Source organism: Schistocerca cancellata, chromosome 2, assembly GCF_023864275.1.
Source record: "Schistocerca cancellata isolate TAMUIC-IGC-003103 chromosome 2, iqSchCanc2.1, whole genome shotgun sequence".
NCBI classification, from domain to species: Eukaryota; Metazoa; Arthropoda; class Insecta; order Orthoptera; family Acrididae; genus Schistocerca; species Schistocerca cancellata.
Window position 1 is genome coordinate 44,826,073 of NC_064627.1, and position 25,149 is coordinate 44,851,221.

The following is a 25,149-nucleotide window of genomic DNA, read 5'->3' on the forward strand; positions in this document are numbered from 1 at the left end:
GATGTCTTCCACGATGTCATCTGCCACCATCCAAGCGTTGTCTGCTATCTTTTGTATTGAAGGTCTTCCACAGACTATTGTTTCCGACAATGGCCCACAATTCATGTCCGCAGAATTTCAGTCATTCTGCAAGGCCAATGGTATTCAACATCTGACGTCCGCGCCGTTTTCGCCTCAGTCAAACGGTGCCGCTGAACGATTGGTCCGGACTTTCAAGTCACAGATGTTGAAGTTGAAAGAGTCGCATTCTCGGGAGGAAGCGTTGTTGCTCTTTTTGTCTTCGTATCGCTCTCAGCCCCGAGATGGTCGCTCGCCGGCTGAGTTGCTCCATGGTCGTCCTCATCGAACCTTGATGTCTTTGCTGCATCCACCGCATCAGGTTCCTGTGCAGCGGCAGACTCCTGCTTTTGCTCCAGGCGACGTTGTATTCTATCGCAACTATCGCGGTTCACGGCGTTGGCTCGCAGGGCGCATTCTTCGCTGCCTCGGCCGCGCGATGTATTTGGTTTTGGGGGCCTCTGGTGAGGTGCGTCGGCATCTCAATCAGCTGCGCCTCTGTCGCCGCACGGGTTCTGCCGCTCCCCGTCTGTTTTCAGCGACGGTGCCGTCCGGTCAGCGCCTTGGGGACCCATCTACTGGCTCGCCTCATTCCCAGGTGTTACCGACGATGCCTTCCATTTTGCCCCATGGCGACGCGCCGCCGCCGCCGCCGCCGCCGCCGCCGCCGCCTGTTCTCCCGCCGGCGCCGCCCGCAGTGGACGCTTCGCTGCAGCCGCCAAGCGCCTCCCTGGGTCACGCGTCGCCGATCGCTTCCCGTCACCAGCTGTCCTCCGCCATGGAACTCTTGCCCGCTCCGGACCATCTGTCGTCTTCGCCAGTCGGGTGCCCCGACACGATGGAGGTCGACCCTTCGGCCCCTCCTGTCTCTTTACGGGCGCATACACCGCATGTTGACGTGCACCCTGGACTATGTTTCCAGGCGTTTCCTGGCTCCCTTCGGACCGAATGGCCGGGTGCGGGTGGCACAGCCTCGCCTGTTGTTAGGCTCCCCACCTCATCGCATACGTCAACATGGGGCCCTTCCCACGGCGGGCGGAAGCCTTATAACACGACCGTTCGCCGATTTGCGGGGGAGGAATGTGGTGTCACCGCCAGACACCACACTTGCTAGGTGGTAGCTTTCAATCGGCCGCGGTTAGTTTATGTCGGACCCGCGTGTCGCCACTGTCAGTAATTGCAGACCGAGCGCCACCACACGGCAGGTCTAGAGAGACGTACTAGGACTCGTCCCCAGTTGTACGACGACTTTGATAGCGACTACACTGACAAAGCCTTTCTCTCATTTGCCGAGAGATAGTTAGAATAGCCTTCAGCTAAGTCCATGGCTACGACCTAGCAAGGCGCCATTAACCATTTCTATAGAGAGTCTCACTTGTATCATCAAGAATGCTGTATACAAATGATGGATTAAAGATAAGTATTCCAGCAGCTACGTACTTTTCGTTATAGCATTCATTACGTATCCTGTTCCAGACCTCACGCCCGTCTGCGTTAGATTATAGCGTGCATTTCGGCCTCCTCTACCTACAAGGTGTTGGCACATTTGCCAACACATCAATTTCAGTTTCGTAATCGTCTGATAAAAAACGAAAAGCACCCAGAACACATGGTTGAACGTAATTATAACTTCGTACACTATACACCATCGGCTGATATTGTTGTTGTTGTTGTGGTCCAGAGACTGCTTTGATGCAGCTCTCCATGCTATTCTATCCTGAGCAAGCTTCTTCATCTCCAAATAACTACTAAAACCAACATCCTTCCGAATCTGCTTAGTGTATACATCTCTTGGTCTCCCTCTACGATTTATATCCTTTGCGATGCCCTTCATTACTAAATTGGTGATCCTTTGATGCCTCAGAACGTGTCCTACCAGCCGATCCCTTCTTCTAGTCGAGTTGTGCCACAAATTCCTCTTCTCCCCAGTTCTGTTCAATACCTCCTCATTAGTTACGTGATCTATCCATCTAATCTTCGGCATTCTTCTGTAAAACCACATTGTATTCTCTTCTTGTCCAAACCATTTATCGTCCATGTTTCGCTTCCATACATGGCTACACTCAATACAAATACTTTCAGAAACGATTTCTTGACACTTAAATCTATACTCGATGTTAACAAATTTACCTTCTTCAGAAACGCATTCCTTGCCATTGCAGTCTACATTTTATATCCTCTCTACTTCGACCATCATCAGTTATTTTGCTTCCCAAAAAAGCAAAACTCATTTACTACTTTAAGCGTCTCATTTTCTAATCTAATTCCCTCAGCATCACCCGATTTAATTCGACCACATCCCATTATCCTAGTTTTGCTTTTGTTGATGTTCATCTTATATCCTACTTTCAAGACATTATCCTTTCCGTTCAACTGCTCTTCCAAGTCCTTTGCTGTCTCTGACAGAATTAAAATGTCATCGGCGAACCCCAAAGTTTTATTTCTTCTCCATGGATTTTAATACCTATTCCGAATTTTTCTTTTGTTTCCTTCACTGCTTGCTCAATATACAGATTGAATAGCATCGGGGATAGGCTACACCCCTGTCTCACTCCCTTCACAACCACTGCTTCCCTTTCATGCCCCTCGACTCTTATAACTGCCATCTGGTTTCTGTACAAATTGTAAATAGCCTTTCGCTCCCTGTATTTTACCCCTGCCACATTCAAAATTTGAAAGAGAGTATTCCAGTCAACATTGTCAAAAGCTTTCTCCAAGTCTACAAATGCTAGACGTAGGTTTGCCTTTCCTTAATCTTTCTTTTAAGATAAGTCGTAAGGTCAGTATTGCCTTACGTGTTCAAATATTTCTACGGAGTCCAAACTGACCTTCCCCGAGGTCGGCTTCTACTAGTTTTTCCATTCGTCTGTAAAGAATTCGCGTTAATATTTTGCAGCTGTGACTTATTAAACTGATAATTCGGTAATTTTCACATCTGTCAACACTTGCTTTCTTTGGGATTAGAATTATAACATTCTTCTTGAAGTCTGAGGGTATTTCGCCTGTCTCCTACATCTTGCCCACCAGATGGTAGAGTTTTGTCAGTACTGGTTCTCCCAAGGGTGTCAGTATTTCTAGTGGAATGTTGTCTACTCCTGGGGCCTTGTTTCGACGCAGGTCTTTCAGTGCTCTGTCAAACTCTTCACGCAGTATCGTATCTCCCATTTCATCTTCATCTGCATCCTCTTCCATTTCCATAATATTGTCCTCAAGTACATCGCCCTTGTATAGACCCTCTATATACTCCTTCCACCTTTCTGCTTTCGTTTCTTTACTTAGAACTGGGTTTCCATTTGAGTTCTTGATATTCATACAAGTGGTTCTCTTTTCTCCAAAGGTCTCTCTAATTCTCCTGTAGGCAGTATCTATCTTACCCCTAGTGAGATAAGCCTCTACATCCATACATTTGTCCTCTAGCTATTCCTGCTTAGCCATTTTGCACTTCCTGTCGATCTCATTTTTGAGACTTTTGAATTCCTTTTTACTTTCTTCATTTACTGCATTTTTATATTTTCTCCTCTCATCAATTAAATTCAATATATCTTCTGTTACCCAAGGATTTCTAGTAGCCGTCGTCTTTTTACCTACTTGATCCTCTGCTGCCTTCACTATTTCATCTCTCAACGCTACCCATTCTCCTTCTACTGTATTTCTTTCCCCAATTCCTGTCAATTTTTCCCTTATCCCCTCCCTGAAACTCTGTACCAACTCTGGTTTAGTCAGTTTATCCAGGTCCCATCACCTTAAATTCCCACCTTTTTGCAGTTTCTTCAATTTTAATCTACAGTTCATAACCAATAGATTGTGGTCAGAGTCCACATCTGCCCCTGGAAATGTCTTATAATTTAAAACCTGGTTCCTAAATCTCTGTCTTACCATTATACAATCTATTTCATACCTACTAGTACCTCCAGGATTTTTCCATGTATACAATCTTCTTTTATGATTCTTGAACCAAGTGTTAACTATGATTAAGTTATGCTCTGTGCAAAATTGTAGCAGACGGCTTCCTCTTTCATTTCTTAACCCCAATCCATATTCACCTACTATGTTTCCTTCTCTCCTTTTTCCTACTCTCGAATTCCAGTCACCCATGACTATTAAATTTTCGTCTCCCTTCACTACCTGAGTAATTTATTTTATTTCATCATACATTTCTTCTATTTCTCCGTCGTCTGCAGAGCTAGTTGGCATATAAACTTGTACTACTGTAGTAGACGTGGGCTTCGTGTCTATCTTGGCCACAATAATGCGTTCACTATGCTGTTTGTAGGAGCTTACCCGCACTCCTATTTTTTATTCATTATTAAACCTACACCTGCATTACCCCTATTTGATTTTGTATTTATAATCCTGTATTCACCTGACCAAAAGTCTTGTTCCTTCTGCCACCGAACTCCACTAATTCCCACTATATCTAACTTTAACCTACCCATTTCCCTTTTTAAATTTTCTAACCTGCCTGCCCGATTAAGGGATCTGGCATTCCACTCTCAGATCCGTAGAACGGCAGTTTTCTTTCTCCTGATAACGACGTCCTCTTGAATAGTCCCCGCCCGGAGATCCGAATGGGGGACTATTATACCTCCGGAATATTTTACTCAAGAGGACGCCATCATCATTTAACCATACAGTAAAGCTGCATGCCCTCGGGAAAAATTACGGCTGTAGTTTCCCGTTGCTTTCAGCCGTTCGCAGTGCCATCACGGCAAGGCCGTTTTGGTTAGTGTTGCAAGTCGACATCAGTCAATCATCCAGACTGTTGCCCCTGCAACTACTGATAAGGCTGCTGCCCTCTTCAGGAACCACACGTTTGTCTGGCCTCTCAACAGATACCCCTCCGCTGTGGTTGCACCTACGGTATGGCTATCTGTATCACTGAGGCACGCAAGCCTCCCCACCAACGGCAAGGTCCATGGTTCGTGGCGGGAGTATTTAGTGTTATTCCGAGGCCTTTTAGGTTCTATGTGGGGCATGAACAGTTCAAAACGTTCAGTGTTCACCGTGAGGGACACGGAAATGTCGCTTTCTTGTCTGAGCCAATCTTACTAGCATCTAACAGAGTTGGAAAGTGGCTTGATTGTGGGTCTGCATTTGGCCGGCTGGTCAAATCGTGCAACAGCCAGATTTTTCAGGCATTCATATGTGACAATCGCACAATGTTGGACTATATGGGAACGTCAGGGCAGCCATACTCGTCCTCAAGATTCCGTTCAACTACGTCTGACCATCGCAAGGGACGATTCCGTGCATCAAGCGTGTCGTGATCTCTTCATATCTTTGCCTGCCATCCCGGAACAACTGATGGGCTCACCTGCAGCACTCTGCGTCGGCTACGCCACTGGTGGGAGACGCCAGCAGCCAGTATTGAGGCTGCCGGTGACAGCACGGCTGGAACGGCTGTGTCTGTAGTCTTACTGTGACCGGGAAGCATGGACTGCTTGTGATGTGTACGGCAGCTGTCTGGGAAGAGGTCTGATTCTTCCAACGTTTTACAGACGTAGAGCAGTGTTACTGTGCCTTGGCGTCGCGTTGTTTTCGGATGTGACATCAGGTCACGGCTGGTAGTGACTGAGGCAGCTGATGGCACAACGGTACGTCACGTACTTCTTCACGCGTTACCTCTAATGTGACAGTAGTCTGACGCTACACTGGTAAACCAAAACATTATGACCACTGCCCACAGCCACGTTCCTGGTGGCGTTGCGGGCACGTGACGGGATAACAAAAGTATGTAAGCGGAGCAGACACGGCCGGGGTACCCCCCTCGCAAAGATACGGGCTGCAAATGGGGAAATCCATTCAGATAAGCGACTTTGACAGATTATTATCACACAGATCCTACGAACCAGTATCTCGAAGACGGCGGAGCTGGTTGGCTGTTCCATCTCTACTGTTGTGTGCATCTACGAAAGGAGATAGAAAGACAGCGAAACTCCCACTAGCTGCTAAATGGTTGGACGTCCACGACTCTTCATAGAACGTAGGGTACGGAGGCTTGTGTACTCTGTAAAGTAGGATAGACGGTGATCTGTGATATCTCTACCGAAAGAGCACAATTATAGTGCACGCACAAGTGTTTCGGAGGGCACTATTCATCGTACTTTCCCGAACGTGTAGATCTATAGCCGATCACTCCTACGTGTTCACACGTTGACCCAACGACATCGTCCCAGTACGATGGCAGTGGGCACGGGACCGTCGGGATCCGACCGTCGATCAATGGAAACGTCTCGGCTCGTGGGCTGAATCACGTTTTTGCTACTCTACGTCGATGGTTGTCTACAGAAACGCCATCATCGACTTGGACGGCGGCTCGAAACGTGCAGCGTGCCACGGACGCAGGCTGGTGGGAGCACTATTATGCTGTGGGAGACATTCTCCTGCGCTTGCTTGGGACCTGTGGTCGTAATCGAAGACACGCTAACATCTGCAAACGACATGCATCCCTTCATGCTTGATTTCCCCTTTGGGGACGTCATCTTTCAGCAGGATAACTATCCGTGACTCGGAGTCAGACCCGTACTACAGTTGTTTGAGCAGCATTATAGTGAATTCAGGTTGATGTCTCGGTGACCTTCTTCGCCTGTGAAAATCGTATGGAAACCATCTGGATCACCATCGGGCGCCAACACCACCTACGCAAATCACCAGCCCCTTATTTACTCGAATTACGTGAGCTGTGCGTAGGCATCTAATCTACCAACAAACTGTCGCATCCACGACACGCAGAATCAGTGATGTATTTCCTTCCAGAGACGAACAAACAAGCTGTTAAGCAGGTGGTGATATGGTTCGGCTCATTAGCCTATGTTCCAACATGAGAACGCCCGTCCACACATGGCAAGTCTACCTATATCCGAATCCCGCTCCAGCTACTGCCGGGTCTGGGTGCTGACGAGTCCTCTCCATTTGGCTCGGTCCTCCCACCACTTTTCTTCCTCCACTTGCTGCCAGGTCACACCTCTCCTTTCAACAGATATTCTCACTCCCATTTTCCACCGTGTTCTTGGGCGCCCTCTAGGTCTTTTCCCATCCATCTTTAGTTCTTCCATAATTTTGGGGAGTCTCCGCCCATGCATCCTCTTAACATGCCCATACCATCTTAATCTCTTTCTTTCAATTTCTTCTCTCATACTTTCTTGTTTGAGGTCCTTTCTAATCTCTACATTCCTTACTCTGTCCATTCTTGTTTTTCCCTTAACTGCTCTGAGAAATTTCATTTCCCCTGCTTCCAGTCTGCTCCAGTCCCTTTCTTTCATTGTCCATGTTTCTCCACCATAGGTGACAATAGGGAAGTAATAATTCTTATACATCAGGAGTTTTGCTCCTTCTGAAATTTCATTATTCCAAATCAGATGTTTTATTGTTTGGTAGAAATTGCCTCCCTTCTGTAACCTCCTATTTATTTCGTTAGTTATTCTTCCATCCCTAGATATTTCACTCCCTAAATAAGTGAAACTTTCTACCACTTTGAGGGGTTCTCCATTCAAGGTAATATTTCCATTGATTCCTTTCTCTCTTCCAAATACCATTACTTCACTCTTATCTTTATTTATTTTTAATCCATACCTTTCCATTATTTCCTTCCACGCATCAAGCTGTACTGTACATCTACCTCTTTATCACCCCATATTACCATATCATCTGCAAAAATCATCTTTTTGTCTTTTTCTTTTACTATATCTTTAACTGCCCTATTCATACCCTCCATCACAACATTAAGAAGCGCAGGAGATAGAATACTTCCTTGCTTAAGTCCTTGTCTTATTTCGAAGTATTCAGAGTTCCCCAATGGTGTTCTAATTCTACAATTGTGGCCTCTGTACATTGTCTTTATAACATTAATGTATCCATCTTCTATATCTATCTTCTTCAGTTCTTCCCAGAGTCTTTCCCTGTCAACTGAGTCATATGCCTTTTCTATGTTTATAAAAACCATTATCACCCTTTTGTTATACTCCCAACTTTTTTCCATCAGTTGACGGATAGAAAATATCAGGTCGATTGTGTTCCTTCCTTTCTTAAACCCATGGCAAGTATCTCTACGAATTGTTTGTGTGATGTGCTCCATATATCTGTCACCAGCACACCAGGAATGGGAGCAGCTCAGACTTCAAATGCATCCCAATGCCAGTATCCAGCATATCAATGACCGTTACGACAGTTGCGGTCCGCCTGGCTCAGGAGGGGACACAATGGCTTCGACACCCTTCCGAACCCAGTCAGTGCACAGATTCAGGGTAGAGGGGCGCAGCGTGACACTGTTTAGCGGGCTCACATTGCCCAGCTTCTTTTGCAGGGTTGACTCCATTTTAGAATCAGGGAAATAGCATCACAAACCCATGATGAACCAAAGGTTGAAAATACCGCTTCACTTCTAAGGTTCTTTTTATTTCTCAGTACTTAAAACACGACCGATTTGGCCAGGCCATCATCAGATGTTATAAGTTTCTGCTGTGACTGCGAGTGCCGCGATGGACGAGTGCAGCACGCGGTGTTGTCACCAACGAGAGCAGACAACACAATTATACACTCCTGGAAATTGAAATAAGAACACCGTGAATTCATTGTCCCAGGAAGGGGAAACTTTATTGACACTTTCCTGGGGTCAGATACATCACATGATCACACTGACAGAACCACAGGCACATAGACACAGGCAACAGAGCATGCACAATGTCGGCACTAGTACAGTGTATATCCACCTTTCGCAGCAATGCAGGCTGCTATTCTCCCATGGAGACGATCGTAGAGATGCTGGATGTAGTCCTGTGGAACGGCTTGCCATGCCATTTCCACCTGCCGCCTCAGTTGGACCAGCGTTCGTGCTGGACGTGCAGACCGCGTGAGACGACGCTTCATCCATTTCCAAACATGCTCAATGGGGGACAGATCCGGAGATCTTGCTGGCCAGGGTAGTTGACTTACACCTTCTAGAGCACGTTGGGTGGCAAGGGATACATGCGGACGTGCATTGTCCTGTTGGAACAGCAAGTTCCCTTGCTGGTCTAGGAATGGTAGAACGATGGGTTCGATGACGGTTTGGATGTACCGTGCACTATTCAGTGTCCCCTCGACGATCACCAGTGGTGTACGGCCAGTGTAGGAGATCGCTCCCCACACCATGATGCCGGGTGTTGGCCCTGTGTGCCTCGGTCGTATGCAGTCCTGATTGTGGCGCTCACCTGCACGGCGCCAAACACGCATACGACCATCATTGGCACCAAGGCAGAAGCGACTCTCATCGCTGAAGACGACACGTCTCCATTCGTCCCTCCATTCACGCCTGTCGCGACACCACTGGAGGCGGGCTGCACGATGTTGGGGCGTGAGCGGAAGACGGCCTAACGGTGTGCGGGACCGTAGCCCAGCTTCATGGAGACGGTTGCGAATGGTCCTCGCCGATACCCCAGGAGCAACAGTGTCCCTAATTTGCTGGGAAGTGGCGGTGCGGTCCCCTACGGCACTGCGTAGGATCCTACGGTCTTGGCGTGCATCCGTGCGTCGCTGCGGTCCGGTCCCACGTCGACGGGCACGTGCACCTTCCGCCGACCACTGGCGACAACATCGATGTACTGTGGAGACCTCACGCCCCACGTGTTGAGCAATTCGGCGGTACGTCCACCCGGCCTCCCGCATGCCCACTATACGCCCTCGCTCAAAGTCCGTCAACTGCACATACGGTTCACGTCCACGCTGTCGCGGCATGCTACCAGTGTTAAAGACTGCGATGGAGCTCCGTATACCACGGCAAACTGGCTGACACTGACGGCGGCGGTGCACAAATGCTGCGCAGCTAGCGCCATTCGACGGCCAACACCGCGGTTCCTGGTGTGTCCGCTGTGCCGTGCGTGTGATCATTGCTTGTACAGCCCTCTCGCAGTGTCCTGAGCAAGTATGGTGGGTCTGACACACCGGTGTCAATGTGTTCTTTTTTCCATTTCCAGGAGTGTATAACACCCGAGGCAGTATTTTTCAACGTCTCCGATAATGCCCAGTTGCGGCTGTTCCTCCGGGAGGATTGTTTGACGTGATGAAGCATTTCGTTTCCTCCTCCCCTCCCGGGCGTTTCGCTTTTTTATCAGGCAGTGTACTCTTGTATGAGGCAGGACGTCGATGGAGTTGGTTGCAGCAGCTGTGCTGAGATTAAGAAGACATAGGATTAGGGAACTACCGCCCACTAGGACCACGGGTGATGACCCAAACAACGAAACCGTACCTGAGACAGCACTCTTTAGAGAAACAGGTGTAACGCAAAGAAGAAGAAGACACGGCAGTGGTAATGCTTAAAAATACGCCAGGTGGCAATTAAAGGAGATTGGAATATATTAGAACAATATTTCAGTCCGTAAAGAAGCACATCTACTGATGTAAATCATAAAAATTGCCATAAAGAGCAATGAAAAATATATTTCAGGGAAAATACGCGAAACCCGAGGTTGGAGTGGGCAACGGGTGTTGTTGTCTGATTGGACTAAATGGCGGCACCATGAGAAAATAGAATTCGATAAACGTTCTCACGACATCGAGTAGATGGGAATTTTTTGCGGGATAATGAAATATAGTTGTGCAGAATATTCCGTAATAGTTGTAATCTTAGTTCGCTGCCTAACCACCACCTTACAAATCTGAACATTCTGGAAATGTTCCACAAAGTTCTAGAAACGACCATTTCTAATGTGACTGCTGCGAGCGAACGACCAAACTATCACATTCCAACCTACCTAGACCCTAGGCTACGCCACAGACCAGTCCCCCACTACATCAATTTTTCTAGTTACGTGGCACTATCAGTGCAGAGGCACGATCTGTTATTTCGGTGAATATTGCTTTTTTGTGTAATCTTTATTACCCAAATTCGCTTATAGGAAATTTGATGACTAGTTTCGACTGGTCATCTCCTCATCTTAGCAGTCAGTCAGTTTGTGTACGACCACCTGATGGAACTTTGACGCTTGCTGTCGCCAGACAACAATGGCTACTGTATTTGTTACTTTCAATGCACGTCCACAATGCTTCTCTGTACTTACGATTTACTTATGTTACGAGTATGATTTGGAAGCTGACATTGCCTTGTGTTATTAACAGCCAGTCGACAAAGTATGCTCTTATATGAGAGACTGCTGTGTATACGTATTTTGTTCTGAACATGACCGGTAACAGTCGAAACTAAACTGCACAACACAGTTAAAGGATCACCTTTTCGAAACCCCGTAATTATTTCCCATTGAGAAATCGGAGTTTGAAATTTGGCTCAAAGGTGCCTAAAATTCTTCTCTGTAACGATACAAAAGCATGGCCCTCTGCGGGGTCGCTCAAACAGCCAGGTGTCGACAAGTGCGGAAAAAAAGACCAGATTTCAGAAGTTCAAGTGAGGTGTGAGGTGAGTTAATGGTGTCACATTTGTACGAAATTTCACCACATTTGCGCCCGACGCCACCGTGGGCGTGCCACGCTAGGGGAAGATAGCCTCGCACGCACGTCACTCACTTTTTTGAAGCCTTCGCGATGGTGGTCTGAACCTCGACGTCCACCGTTGAAATCACGCGGTTTACTTATGAGTGACAGAGGAAACCTTTCAGATGGACTACCTCTCAGAATGGGGCACGAAAAGGCGTCAGGGGGTGGCATAAAGAGCATCAAGGAAACCACCCCTTCCTTTGAGATGTTGATTCCCACACTTTTTGCGGTCGAAAACAACAGTTCGCATTGCAATGAGCAACGGGACGATGTTGTTGACAGTCTTTGGCACAGCATACACCCTCAAGGACGCTTCAACCCTTCTGTAAGGACATTTGGGCTGGAAGGAGTTTCTTTCAACAAAATGATGATTAGGGACCCTAGGCGGGTCAGCCAAATGTCTGGGGATTTTAACAAGAATGCTTTTACTTGTTCACTTTGCCTACTGGGTCGGGTCGTTGGCTCTGGCTGAAGGCCTGTTATGAGACCCAAACCTGTTAATTACAACTGCCCCTTCACTAATTTTGATTAATATTTAATAACTAAATAGTGTTCAGGGAACTGATCACTACTAAACAAACAAGGATAGCATTGAACACATTTATTGAACACCAATCTTCCTAACATCTAACTGAAGAATGACATACGTTTATAAGTGATGAATTAAGCTAGTAATGGCAATGGCCCTTAAATTCCAAAACTAACTCTTAAGGTCGGATAACGCATCTGTACTTGTTATTTTCTACTCTCTCCCCTTGTCAGACGGCATAAAATAAGTCAGACAAACCTACTGCAATTAACAAATTCTCAATAAGAGCGTGGCTGGAAAACTGAGCTCTGGTAATCACAGACGTGCGTAATATCGGATTAAATGCCGAAACTGAGCATCACGTTACCAAATGCAGCAGCGTGGACAGGTCAGCAAGCTGCCGATGGCGTCTGCGTCGTCGAGGAGCCTCAGTTGCAACAAAATGAATTTATTTCCCGCGAACAGGCTTCCTGTTCGTAAACTCCTATTCAAAAGCTAATTCTGCTTTCTTTCCAATCGTCTCGCACTCGTTAAGACGGAACTCACCAGCCCACCAAAGGCGGAATCCAGTAACGTCTTTAATAAAGTGTGGCTCAAGGAAATTGCTCGGCTCCTGTCTGCTTCCTGTGAGACAGTATTCCCAACCGTAATTAGCGGAATCAGCCTGTTTCTAACAGTAAAACACGACAGTACCCCTAACTGAATACTAGTTTCAGTTGCAGCTGGCAGACATATTCAAAGTTCTGCACAGCACACGGAAAAGAATTTACTCTCCTACAGCAGAGCCGAAAGCACGACGTCCGCTCGCTACAGGAGCTAAGACGCTTCTCTGATAACAGCTCCAAAAGCTTCCCTCTGCAAAAATCAGCACCCCCACGCTATTTTTCGATCTGGCCAATCCAGTGGCTCTAGACCGGCACAGTTCGCTCCCACTATTATTTACGGGCTTCTTCCAGCCAATTAAAACATTCTGCGCCTTACTGCGCCTAGAATGTTCTGGAACAAGCTGAAACTCCGTTCAAAATTGAACCCACCAATCGTGTCTCTCTGTTCGCTCTCGGCGGGAAAAGTTCATTGCACTAGCTTAACCGCGTTTCTTAGAAACCCCAGAAAACGTTAAGATTCGTGGGAAGGCTCCCTTAGGCGCCAGCTCACCTCGACATAGTGGCGTCGGCGTAACGCCCAGCGCCAACGAGGCGCCGTCCCTCGAAGCCCTGCTTGTGTTGTCCGCGCAATGGGTGCCTACCTGCTCCGGCGGCGCGTCTCCCCCAGTGGGACGCTTTCGCATGCCGACTCGTAATGATCGGTTGTAAACTTCCGCACTCCTCTGCGCCGCCTTTGAGCAGTGCCGCTCGTCCGCTCCAGCCAAACTCCGTGAAAATATCACCTGAACACTGACTTCATGGAACATGCGAATTTCTTAAAGTTAATAAGTGTGGTGTCACCACCAGACACCACACTTGCTAGGTCGTAGCCTTTAAATCGGCCGCGGTCCGCTAGTATACGTCGGACCCGCATGTCGCCACTGTCAGTGATTGCAGACCGAGCGCCGCCACACGGCAGGTCTAGAGAGACTTCGTAGCACTCGCCCCAGTTGTACAGCAGACTTTGCTAGCGATGCTACACTGACAACTACGCTCTCATTTGCCGAGACGATAGTTAGCATAGCCTTCAGCTACGTCATTTGCTACGACCTAGCAAGGCGCCATTACCAGTTAATACTGAGATTGTAAAACCTGTACAGTCAAGAGCGATGTACACCAATTATGGATTAAAGTTAAGTATTCCAGCAGCAACGTACCTTATTGGCTATATTAATTACATTGTCATTTTCCAGACCTCACGCCAGCCTGCGTGAGCTTAAAAGCGTGCATTTCGGCCTCCTCTAGCAACACGGTGTTGGCTCTTCTGCCAACACATCAATAAGCGTCTTATGTCGTCTGATATTCCCTATATTAATTTCAATAGGCTGATTACCTGATAAATAACATAATAACCGATATCTAACTCGTCTTTGCAACAATTATTATATTGCAGTAGGTGCAAAATACTGCTACATTACAGGGCTAACAACCCCTCACTGTGGTCGCGCGCAATTGCAGTGCGGTGCGACCGCAGATTTTGCTCTGATGTACAGTGTGGAACCACAAGGGACCGTTCAAAATTGCAAAAGGTGCTTATGATCTTTCAACAATCCTGGTTTCCGTCGTCATGTGGTCTCACCATGGAGGAGTGCGATATTGACACATGCGTGAATAAAGCAGCAAGGGGTCCCTTCAAGACTACCAGTTTAGCAGTACTGTCACTGCAGCTCCCCCGCCCCCCTCCCCGGCTACCACTGCCGCCACTCCTTTGTTGAGCACCTTAAAAATGGACCTGTGCAGATAAAACCCGTGAGAGAACCTGACCACCTGCTAGTATGCGCTGGCCGGTGTGGCCGTGCGGTTCTAGGCGCTTGTGTCTGGAACCGCCTGACCGCTACGGTGGCAGGTTCGAATTCTGCCTCGGGCATGGACGTGTGTGATGTCTTTAGGGTAATTAGGTTTAAGTAGTTCTAAGTTCTAGGGGGACTGATGACCGCAGATGTTAAGTCTCATAGTCCGCAGAGCCATTTGAACCATTTTTGCCAGGACGCATGTCGGAATGGAGAGCCATCAAGTGTTGCCAACTTGCAGGTGACTAGGACTCTCGTCATTGGTTTTCTCTGTGCAGGTACGTTTCTGAAGTTCTCAAAGAACGTGGGGTGGCGGCACTGAGCGTCAGGCCAAACTGGAGGGCGCCGTCATTGCAGAGGGAGGTTGTAGGCACCTTTCAGCCAAATTTCGAAATGTGAACGCTGCACTGGGAAATAATTGTGGGGTTTCCAAAACTGATCCTTTAATTCTTCTGTGCAATGTTTTTACCAAATTTCCTCGTGTAATAAAGATTTTACAAAAAGATCAGTACTCATTGATACATTTTTCTTCCACTCACATCTGTTGACTTGGTACACAATCGGCAGGAGGCGCTGCTACAGCTTGCAGTTGACCTTGCCAACTTTCCTTCACTCCGGATTAATGTCTCAGTTTAGCCCACAGAATAGATGGCTGGAGAAATCCGCGAACACATAGCAAGGATGAATATCAACACCGTATAAACCGGTGCATTGGACATGAAGAAATGGACGAGGTACATCGATACGGTGCCACAGGAAACGCGGTTTGCCAGTAACTTTTGGATCCCAATGGAGACGAAAGTAAGTGTCCTTTGCAAATTGTGTCTTGTGTATTTCCTCTTCCGTCTTACCGGCGGTTACATGTGTCTGATGATATTTGTGCTGTGACTGCAGAACGTCTGAGGGCCGTAGTTGAACTCAACTACATCAAGGCAGAACACGCAGCTTCTAAGGTTGGCCACCGATCTGGTGTCTTCTAAGGATGTCCCTACGCAGAAGTAGCAATCACGTTGTAGATTCGTATTTCTTGATGTGAGGCTGTAAGAGGCCCGTCCTAGCTCACTCGCTGTGGCGGGCCTCTTACAGCCTCTATGTTAATAAAACAATGTTCGAATTTCATAAAGGATTTCAGGAAATTTAATTGATGTGTTATATAGCAGATAAGGCCACAAACTTCTAACAAATGATATAATATACGCCTAAAAAGCACACATAACATATTCAAGTACGTAACAATAGTAATTTTGTGCATAAAATACAGACACATATCAAAGCAAACTTCCTAGGTACACTGCTCCTCTCTGAATTACTTGAAGAGACGTATTATACACACGGCGCGCAACTAAGATGTTAGTCGTGCGGCCATACACTTAGAACCGTACCTTTCGGCCTTTGACACAGACTTATTCACACCACTCGACTCTCTAAGCACAGTTTCGCTTGTTGCAGATTGCTGGCACAAGACGAAGGTACACAAAGTGCTTCGTCTGCATTTCTGAATACTACGACTGTTAAAGAAAATTTTTTTTGAAAACAATCTGAATATTATTTATGACAGCTTACTACTGAGAGGATTGCTACTACGACTGTTAACATCTTACTTATTTATTAAAGAAATACTAATAAATGAGAATATTGTGCACTTCGCTCCATCTATCTTCTCGTGCAGGCTTGGAAATACAAACTACTAGATCCACTTCATGGGTGCTGGATGGTTTCAAAATTCGGTTTCTTGCCAGTTACCACTTCTAAACAAGCAGCACCGGCGGAACTGTTGAAAACCATTTACTGCACATATGGTACATGCTGTCATGTAAATTGTTTGCATTCCACGCAAAGGCAAATCCTGCACGGATGTTCCAACAGATAACCATATTATTGACGTTGATGACTGTGATACAGATAATGACATTTTAGAAGAACGAAGAAAAGATCCCCGCTAGGATAGGAATACAGAAGAAATGGAAGAATTAGCGTTAATGTTATTTGGACCCTAATCCTCCAAGATTGTAAAGATGTACTACTGTAACATTAAGAAAAACATATTTTACACAGCTAAACATTAATCTTTTCCTCTAAGCCAAGATACTTTGTTTTACTGTAATACTTAAACACAATTTTATATCATCATATGTAGCTCAATTTGTTGTTCGTTGAATTAAGTTTATGTATTCCTAATGAAACAATAATAAACTTAACGTACTTCTTTTCACTGACACCAATGTAAAGAGCTTCATTGTGCTTTACATAATATTATTCTACTAATTTAATAGTTTTCAAAACTATTATTTCGATATCGTGTAGGTTAGGTATTATACAGCACTAAGAAAAATAAAAAGCTCGATATCGGAAAAATTCATTAAATGGAAAGTTGATGTTGGATATTAACCATGTGATTAACATAGAATAATGTGATAATAACTGATAAGCTAGATTTTTGTCACTTTATGACTTTATAAAAATACAATTCGACGCTCTGCAACCTTTCCCTTATAAATATTTGTATCAAATTGGCCAATTCTCACTGCTGCATCTTTTATAGTGCGTTAATGTGTGTTTTCCGAAAAATGTGAAAAATTACCGTTTCCTGTCGTTGCTTTTCGATATGAAAATTAGATCAAATAAGCAAAATTTAGTTAATCGATGCAGAGTTTAATACCTTTCATTTGTGGTAATGGCTTCCCCTATTAAATGCTTCGTTTAGAAGGAATTTGAAAAAAAGGCAAAAGTCCGATATTTTGGCGTTTTTCTTTTCATCACGGCTGAAGCAAGACATAGAAACCGAACAAACTCAGAATATTCATGTCAGAGGACTAAAACAGTTTCCAGAATTCCACAAACTTTTGGAAGGCTCAACTCCAATTCCCTTGGCCTAATATAGGAAAAGATACCTCTGCCCCTTTATAATTTTTTCTGTGTGGTCTTTGACATGAAACTTATAAAACTGTGGCGATAACTTGCAAACACGCCTAACATCGTTTTTAACATGAACTAGGGAAGATGATCAGACTGAAATATCTCTAATTGCGTTAGCCCGGTGTATCCGATGAGAGACTAATTGTGCATTTTTTTTACGCTGGAAGTAATGGACACACACATTATTCTGTTTTGCATTATTCCCGCGTGACTGAGAGCAGCATTAATTCCAGCGCGGCGCGAGGCACGTGCAGCGCATTAGCCAGCCGCAGGTCGCAGGCGGCCGCGGTGGCGGCGGTGGGAGTGCTCTGTGTGTAATCACCGACCAGTTACGGTCAATAGCGAAACATTTTGCGGCCGTCACACGCTCTGTGGTCAGGGAAATTCCCGGGCCAGGAATAGCGCGGCGCCGTGCGCGCACTGCTGGTTTCACTCTGAAAGCAGAAAGGAATGCATTTGGCATTCTTTGGAACTTCCGTCAGTTTCAAAGACCGGATTTCAGCTCGCCTAATTGCGCAGTGCAATAGCTTGCCTGCCTGAAGCAAACGATTATCGGTGGAAGTGAGTAAACGTCCCCCCCCCTCCCTCCCCCCTGTCGAACATAGCCGTGTTTCATTGTAATACCGGGTGATCAAAACGTCAGTATAAATTTGAAAACGGAATAAATCACGGAATAACGTAGATAGAGAGGTACAAATTGACACACATGCTTGGCATGACATGGGGTTTTATTAGAACAAAAAAAATGCAAAAGTTCAGAAATGTCCGACAGATGGCGCTTCATCTGATCAGAATAGCAATAATTGGCATAACAAAGTAAGACAAAGCAAAGATGATATTCTTTACAGGAAATTCTCAATGTGTCCACCATCATTCCTCAACAATAACTGTAGTCGAAGAATAATGTTGTGAACAGCACTGTAAAGCATGTCCGCAGTTACGGCGAGGCATTGGCGTCGGATGTTGACTTTCAGCATCACTAGAGATGTCGGTCGATCACGATACATTTGCGACTTCAGGTAAACCCAAAGCCAATAATCGCACGGACTGAGGTCTGGGTACCTGGGAGGCCAAGCATGACGAAAGTGGCGGCTGAGCACACGATCATCACCAAACGACGCGCCCAAGAGATCTTTCACGCGTCTAGCAATATGGGGTGGAGCGCCATCCTGCATAAACATCGTACGTTCCAGCAGGGTGTTTATCAGCCAGGCTGGGGATGATGCGATTCTGTAACATATAGGCGTACCTATTACGATTGTCACGCGCAGTCACAGACTTTTTACTGTCCAGCGCCATCTGTCGGACATTTTGTGAACTTTGTTTTTTTTTTTTTGTTCTAATAAAACCCCATGTCATTCCAAGCATGTGTGTCGATTTCTACCTCTCTATCTACATTATTCCGTGGTTTATTAAGTTTTCAAATTGATACTGACTTTTTGATCACCCGATAGTTTGCAAAGCGACCTTTCTTGCGTCCATCATAATAATTTGGTTTACGTGTTAAATTCTGCAAAGACGAGATCACAGCGAACGAGAGATTAGAAGACGAAAATGAGCCAAGGCGCAAAAAATTTTGCAGGGCGGAAGGAAGGAACGAAGTTCTTCACCAGACTCTAAGGTACTGACTAACACAATGCTCCGCCACAGCACATAACTTGGCTTAATGCGTACGTACAGACTAAGACAAAGAAAAGAAAGACTTACCACGAAGGAATTATCCGAATGGGACGGATATCAGTGCATGTGATGTACGTGTGCAGCTAAACAAGGTGACTATAATTGCAAAAAATTGGATGTTTGATTTAAAAGTAGGAGCTTCACAAGTTGACCAAGTCAGTAACGCGTTGGTCCACCTCCGGTCCTCATCCAAGGGTACATACGGCGTGACACTGATTAACAGAGAGTTGGGTGTCCTCCTGACGGATGTCGTGCCAAATTCTGTCGATTGGTGCGTCAAGTCGTCGATATCCCGAGCTGCTACGAGGGCCCTGCTCATAATGGTCCAAATGAGGAGAGATCTGGCGACCTTGCTGGCGAAGGTAGCGTTTCGTAAGGACGAAGACGAGCTGTAGAGATTCTCACATGTGCAGACATCTTGTAAGCCTAAGATGGCTTGCCACGAAGGCCACAAAACGAGGCGTGGAATATCGTCGACGTGTCGCTGTGCTGTAAGAATAGCGCGGATGACAAGCACAGCGATCCTGCAATGAAAGGAAGTGGCGCCCCAGCCCATCATCACTGCTGGCTGTCGGGACGTGAGGCAAGCGACAGGCACATTGGTATCCTGCCGCTGTACCGGGCGTCTCCACATACGTCTTTGCTGGTCTTCGGGGGTCTGTTCGAAACGGGACTCACCAACGAAGAGAATTATACTCTAGTCTCTGAGATTACAGCCCTAAGACGCGCCTGGAGAGGCGCCAGACAGCACTGGGATACCAACCTGCCTGCCCGACTACCACGAGTGATTGCCTGTGGTGGCATTTATTCTCATAGTAGGGTCCCCTAGGTTGTAGTGTGCGGCATCCCTACAGCATACTTGTCCTTCATTACAAGCTATCCTGGGATTACGTACACTACCCGAGTTCCTGGTGCTTGTCTTCGAGCTCGCCAAACACAGCCTTGGCCAGCAGCGCCGTCATATCGCTCACCAATTAAGAACTTTTGAAGAATTACACGTAGGGCCATCCAACGAGGTCGGGATTTTGACGATCTAACTCGACAATTGCACAGAATTCGGCATAATGTCTCTGAGGAGGACATACAACAACACTATCTATTAATGCCAAGCCGAGTAACTATATGCATAAGGGCCAGAGGTGGACCATCGCGTTACTGACTTGCTCAGTTTGTGAAGTTCTTCAATAAATCAGTCAATTTTGCTGAAATAGTGATCATTTGTTTGTCTGTTTATGTACATTATAACTATGACCTCTATCTATTTCCGTCGTATTCCGATTTTTCCTTCGTGGTGCGTCATTTTTGTTGCCTTACAGAGTTCTTAGTCACATCTGCAATTTTGAATTGTGATCACAGTTTAAAAAATGTTTTTTTGAAAAATTATGTAAATTGGAAGCTAAATACTTTTGTCTAACAGATCTAGCAAAACAAAAACATAAAATTACGCCTTTTCATAAACCTAAACTGAACTGTAAGAGGAACATAAACCATGGGTGGGCATTCTCCTGATAACAACGTCCTCCTGAGAAGTCCCCTCCAGGAGATCCGAATGGGGGACTATTGTACCTCCGGAGTATTTTACCGAATAGAATGCCATCATCATTTAACCATACAGTAAGGCTACATGCCCTCGGGAAAAATTACGGTTGTAGTTTCCCCTTGATTTCAGCCGTTCGCGGTACCAGCACAGCAACGCCGTTTTGGTTAGTGTTACAAGGTCAGATCAGTCAATCATCCAGACTGTTACCCCTGCAACTACTGAAAAGGCTGCTGCCCCTCTGCAGGAACCACACGTTTGTCTGACCTCTCAACAGATAGCCCTCCGTTGTGGTTGCACCTACGGTACGACTATGTGTATCGTTGAGGCAAGCAAGCCTTCCCACCAACTGCAAGGTCCATGGTTCTTATCATTTGCAGCGAATTAGCAGTGCTACGTGAAAGCAAAAAGGCGCAGTTCGACTCTATGACTACGTCGAGTTATTATTTTTAAAGAGGCCGTGCGTAGGCCAAGTACCTAGAGTACGAGTAACGACAGGTAAAGGCGCAAATGGTTTGCACGTATGGGATGCTGCTTGGAAGAGAGCAGCCACTCTGCAGGAAGCGTTAGGTAACGCCGCACAGTATATAACTGCAGTGAGTAGCGCAGTTAAACTCTGATACACAAACGAACAAAAAATGTGAAGCACTGAGTGGTTCCCAGGTATGTGAGTGGCTCGAACACTTCTCAAGTAACGGAACCCATTACAATGGCCTCGACGGCGAGTCTTCATCAGAGACGAGACTATCGTCAGGAATGCCTCAGGGAAGTGTGATGGGAGCGCCGTTATTTTCTGTTTACATAAATGATCTGGCAGACAGGGCGAGCGGCAGTTTGCAGTTCTTTGCTGTCGACGCTGCGGTGTGCGGAAAGATGTCGTCGTTTAGTGACTGAAGGAGGATACAAAGTAAGTCAGACAAAGTTCTCTTGTGACGAATGAAAACTGTAAGTTTATTCAGCTGAGTAGAAAAACAAACCCGTATTGTTCGAGTGCAACACTAGTAGTGTACTACTTGGCACAGTTACGTGGTTTAGACACTTGACGCAACGTTGTAGGGCGCAATTAAATAGAACGAGCATGTAAGAATTGCAATAGGGAAGGCGAATGGTCAACTTTGGTTTATTAAGAGAATTTTAGTAACATGTGGGTTACCTGTGAAGGAGACAGTATGTAGGACAGTAGCGTGACCCATTCTTTAGCACTGCTCGAATGTCTGGGTTCCTCACCAGGTCAGATTGAAGGAAGACATAGAAGCAATTTAGAGCTGCTAGGTTTGTTTTCGGTGGGTCTGAACAACATTCAGGTGTCACAGAAATCCTTCAGAAACTCAAATGGCTATGCCTGGAGGGAAGACGATGTTGTTTTCGGTTAACACTTACGAGAAAATTGAGAGCACTGGCACTGGAAGTTGACTGCCAGAGAATTCTACTGTCGCCATAGTTCGTTTCGCCTCAGAAGCACTAAGATAGGATAAGAGAAATTAGGACTCGTACTGAGGCATGTAGACAGTTGTTTTACCCTCGATCTATTTGCGAATGTAACAGGAATGAAATGCCTATTATAGGTACCTTCCGCCAACAACAGTACCGTAGCTAGCGGAGTATGCAATGGGATGTAGACACAGATAGAAGGAGGAAATGAAATGAAAATTCGTGGAATGAAGGTATGTCGTGTTATTACAAAATCGAGTGACATTTACAAAGAATTTCGCAGTGTGAGCGCACTTATTATCAGTATACTGCTGCACTCCCTTTTGGCTGGGTGTGTGCACTGAAACGGTTGGGAAAATTGTCATAAAGCCTTTGCATACTCTGCTGAGAAAGGACGGCCCACGAGTGTCGTAACTGGTCCTTGATATCCCGAATACTGGCACTTGGGCGGAGCTGACGTTCTACGTCCTCCGACAACCTCAAGCAGGCGGTTCACAGACACACGTGCTATGTGTGGTTGGGCATTGTCATGTTGAAAATTGACACAGTGAAACAGTCGTGTTTATCTAATAATACGACGGCGTCACGCAGACAGTTCACAGACACAAGTGCTATATGTGGTTGGGCATTGTCATGTTGAAAATTGACACCGTGATACAGTCGTGTGAAGGGTGACATATAAGGACGCAGGATGTCTCTGACGCACCGTTGTGCCATCAGGGCTCTTTCAGTCACTGCCAGCCGTAACCTTGCGTCATACCCGGTGGCTTTCCTCACCATGACGCCAAGAGTAACACTGCCGTGCCTCTCCAGAACAATAAAAGAATAGTACACTTCCGCAGGTCATTCGAGGTAGTACAGAACGGTGAGTCATCGACGCCCTTCCAAACGCAGCCGTTTGTATTGTCGTATCAAGAGCCGTCTAAGCATGGGACGGTAGTACCCCAGGGTCACTGCTGCTGGTCTTCGCCCAGTCACTCACGGCACGGAGAGCCTCCATTGTGGTGGTCAAATGTTGTCGAGTACGCCTGCCTTCACGTTCACAAACAGCCGAACATCGGGCCGCTGTCAGAAGTCCGCATGCCCCACGAAGGCAGATACTTTAAGGTTCGACTTGAAGGCTAAGTGGAGACTTGGAATGAGGCCTCTTTCAAACACTGCCAGGCGTTGGTAACGTTTTCTCACGAGCTCGTGGCATCTATGTGTCCTTCACTCATCACGTTCTCACCTCCTATATACCGTACCTGGCCTCGTAGCAACACTAAACACAAACGACTAGCACTCTAGTGGCCATTCTACATGTTACAGAGAATTTTAAATCTAATAATTTACACATCCGCTAATTGGGGGTACTTTTACGAAGTTACATTCATATTTGACGATGTCCTGCGGGTGCTTCACTTTTTTGGTCAGGTGGTGTAGCTAATTTTTCTTAGAATTTCAATCAATACTAAATGTGGTGTATAAATATTATACTTCTCTGTTCATTTGCTTCACCTGTTGTTTGCTGTCGTTCTGAAGCGCCATTGTAGTATTCGTCGACAGCATTACCAAACTTATCCCAGAGGCACGAGTATCACTGTAATGATTTTTACAACTGTATGGCTTTGTGACAAGCGCTCTCTCAATTCACTGCCTCCGCTCTTCAAATCAACTAACATACTAAGTTGATAAAGGGCTCTTCAGACTAAACAGTTTACGAATAACGCTGGATTTATCGCCACGTCGATACTAAGTTCGCTCAGATTGAGATTACATGCATTCTCACACTATTCACTGTAGTGAGTCACAGTTGCTGAAGATTGAGCCCGGTCGCCATGAAGAGAAATACACTATAAGAACATAAAGGCGTCGCACCACGGAGGAAGTATCCGAATAGGATGGAAAGAGACGAACAAATGATGGCAGTTTCAGAAAAATTGGCTAATTTATGAGCATTCAAGAGAGAGAGCTTCACAAACTGAGCGTGTCAACAACGCGTTGTTCCTCCTCTGACCCTTTTTCAAGCAACTATTCAGTTTGGCATTGATTGATAGAATCAATATATCGTGCGAAATTCTCTCAAATTGACGCGTTAGATAGCCAAAATCGCTTGATTGTTGGAGGGTCCTGCCCGCAATGCTCCAAACATTCTCAACTTGGAGAGATTCGGCGACCTTGCGAGGTGCTGGGGCTAGCAGTGTATTTAACACTCAATTCTTCTAGAATCTACATATGTAAATGATGCTCTAAGCCCCCCCTATTCTAACTCCAACTTTTGCTGTTGCACAGGGATTAAAAAAAATACGCGAACTGACTCTAATCAACCCTGCCAGTGGAGTAGAAGAGAGTTTGGCACATGCAATAATTTAATTTGATAAATAAGTTAAATAAACGAAGGTTTCATTAACATAGTGAGGAATGATGGGTTGCTCTACCGATTAACAGAATGAATGTTCTGTCCAAAATAACAATATGATTTATTAAGACTAAACACAAAATAATAAACAAAAACACATGAAACATTTATAATACATCAAATTGGCTCAAATCGGATACTCAAACAAACGCTATGAAGGTGAAGTTGTCCCTAAACTAGATTGTGAGGTTTAAGACGAAGCGGTATGTGGAGCCAATTCCTTGCCACTCAAATCTTAAGAGAGACACACAGCTAACCCAACATTAATTGCTGCTACTCAAGACAGAACAAAGTTAGAAAAAGACGAACAGGCGCGCTCTGCTGAGCTCTGATTATCACCTAGGAAAATCCCTATCTGTCGGTGCTGCGGAGATACATTACCAAACTGTCTTCTTAACTGCCAGAACACGATCTGGCGTACCGGAGGCGATGGCTGGTTGCTTCGACGTCCTCGACCGAAAGGCGAGAGCCGACTACCTAGAGCACCCGTACAGGCCGAACACACAACATTCCTGCCCCCACGACAGTGGCCGTGGTTAAACGTTCCAATCAGCAACTCGAAAACCGGCGGAAAATTCCACTCTATTGCCGGAGCACTACCATTCCACCAATGGAGATTCTTGGCGCCAATTTCTGCGCTGATTTTGCTACGTCACGGAGCTATGCCCTGAGCAAGCCAATCACAGTTACGGTTTTGCAGAAAG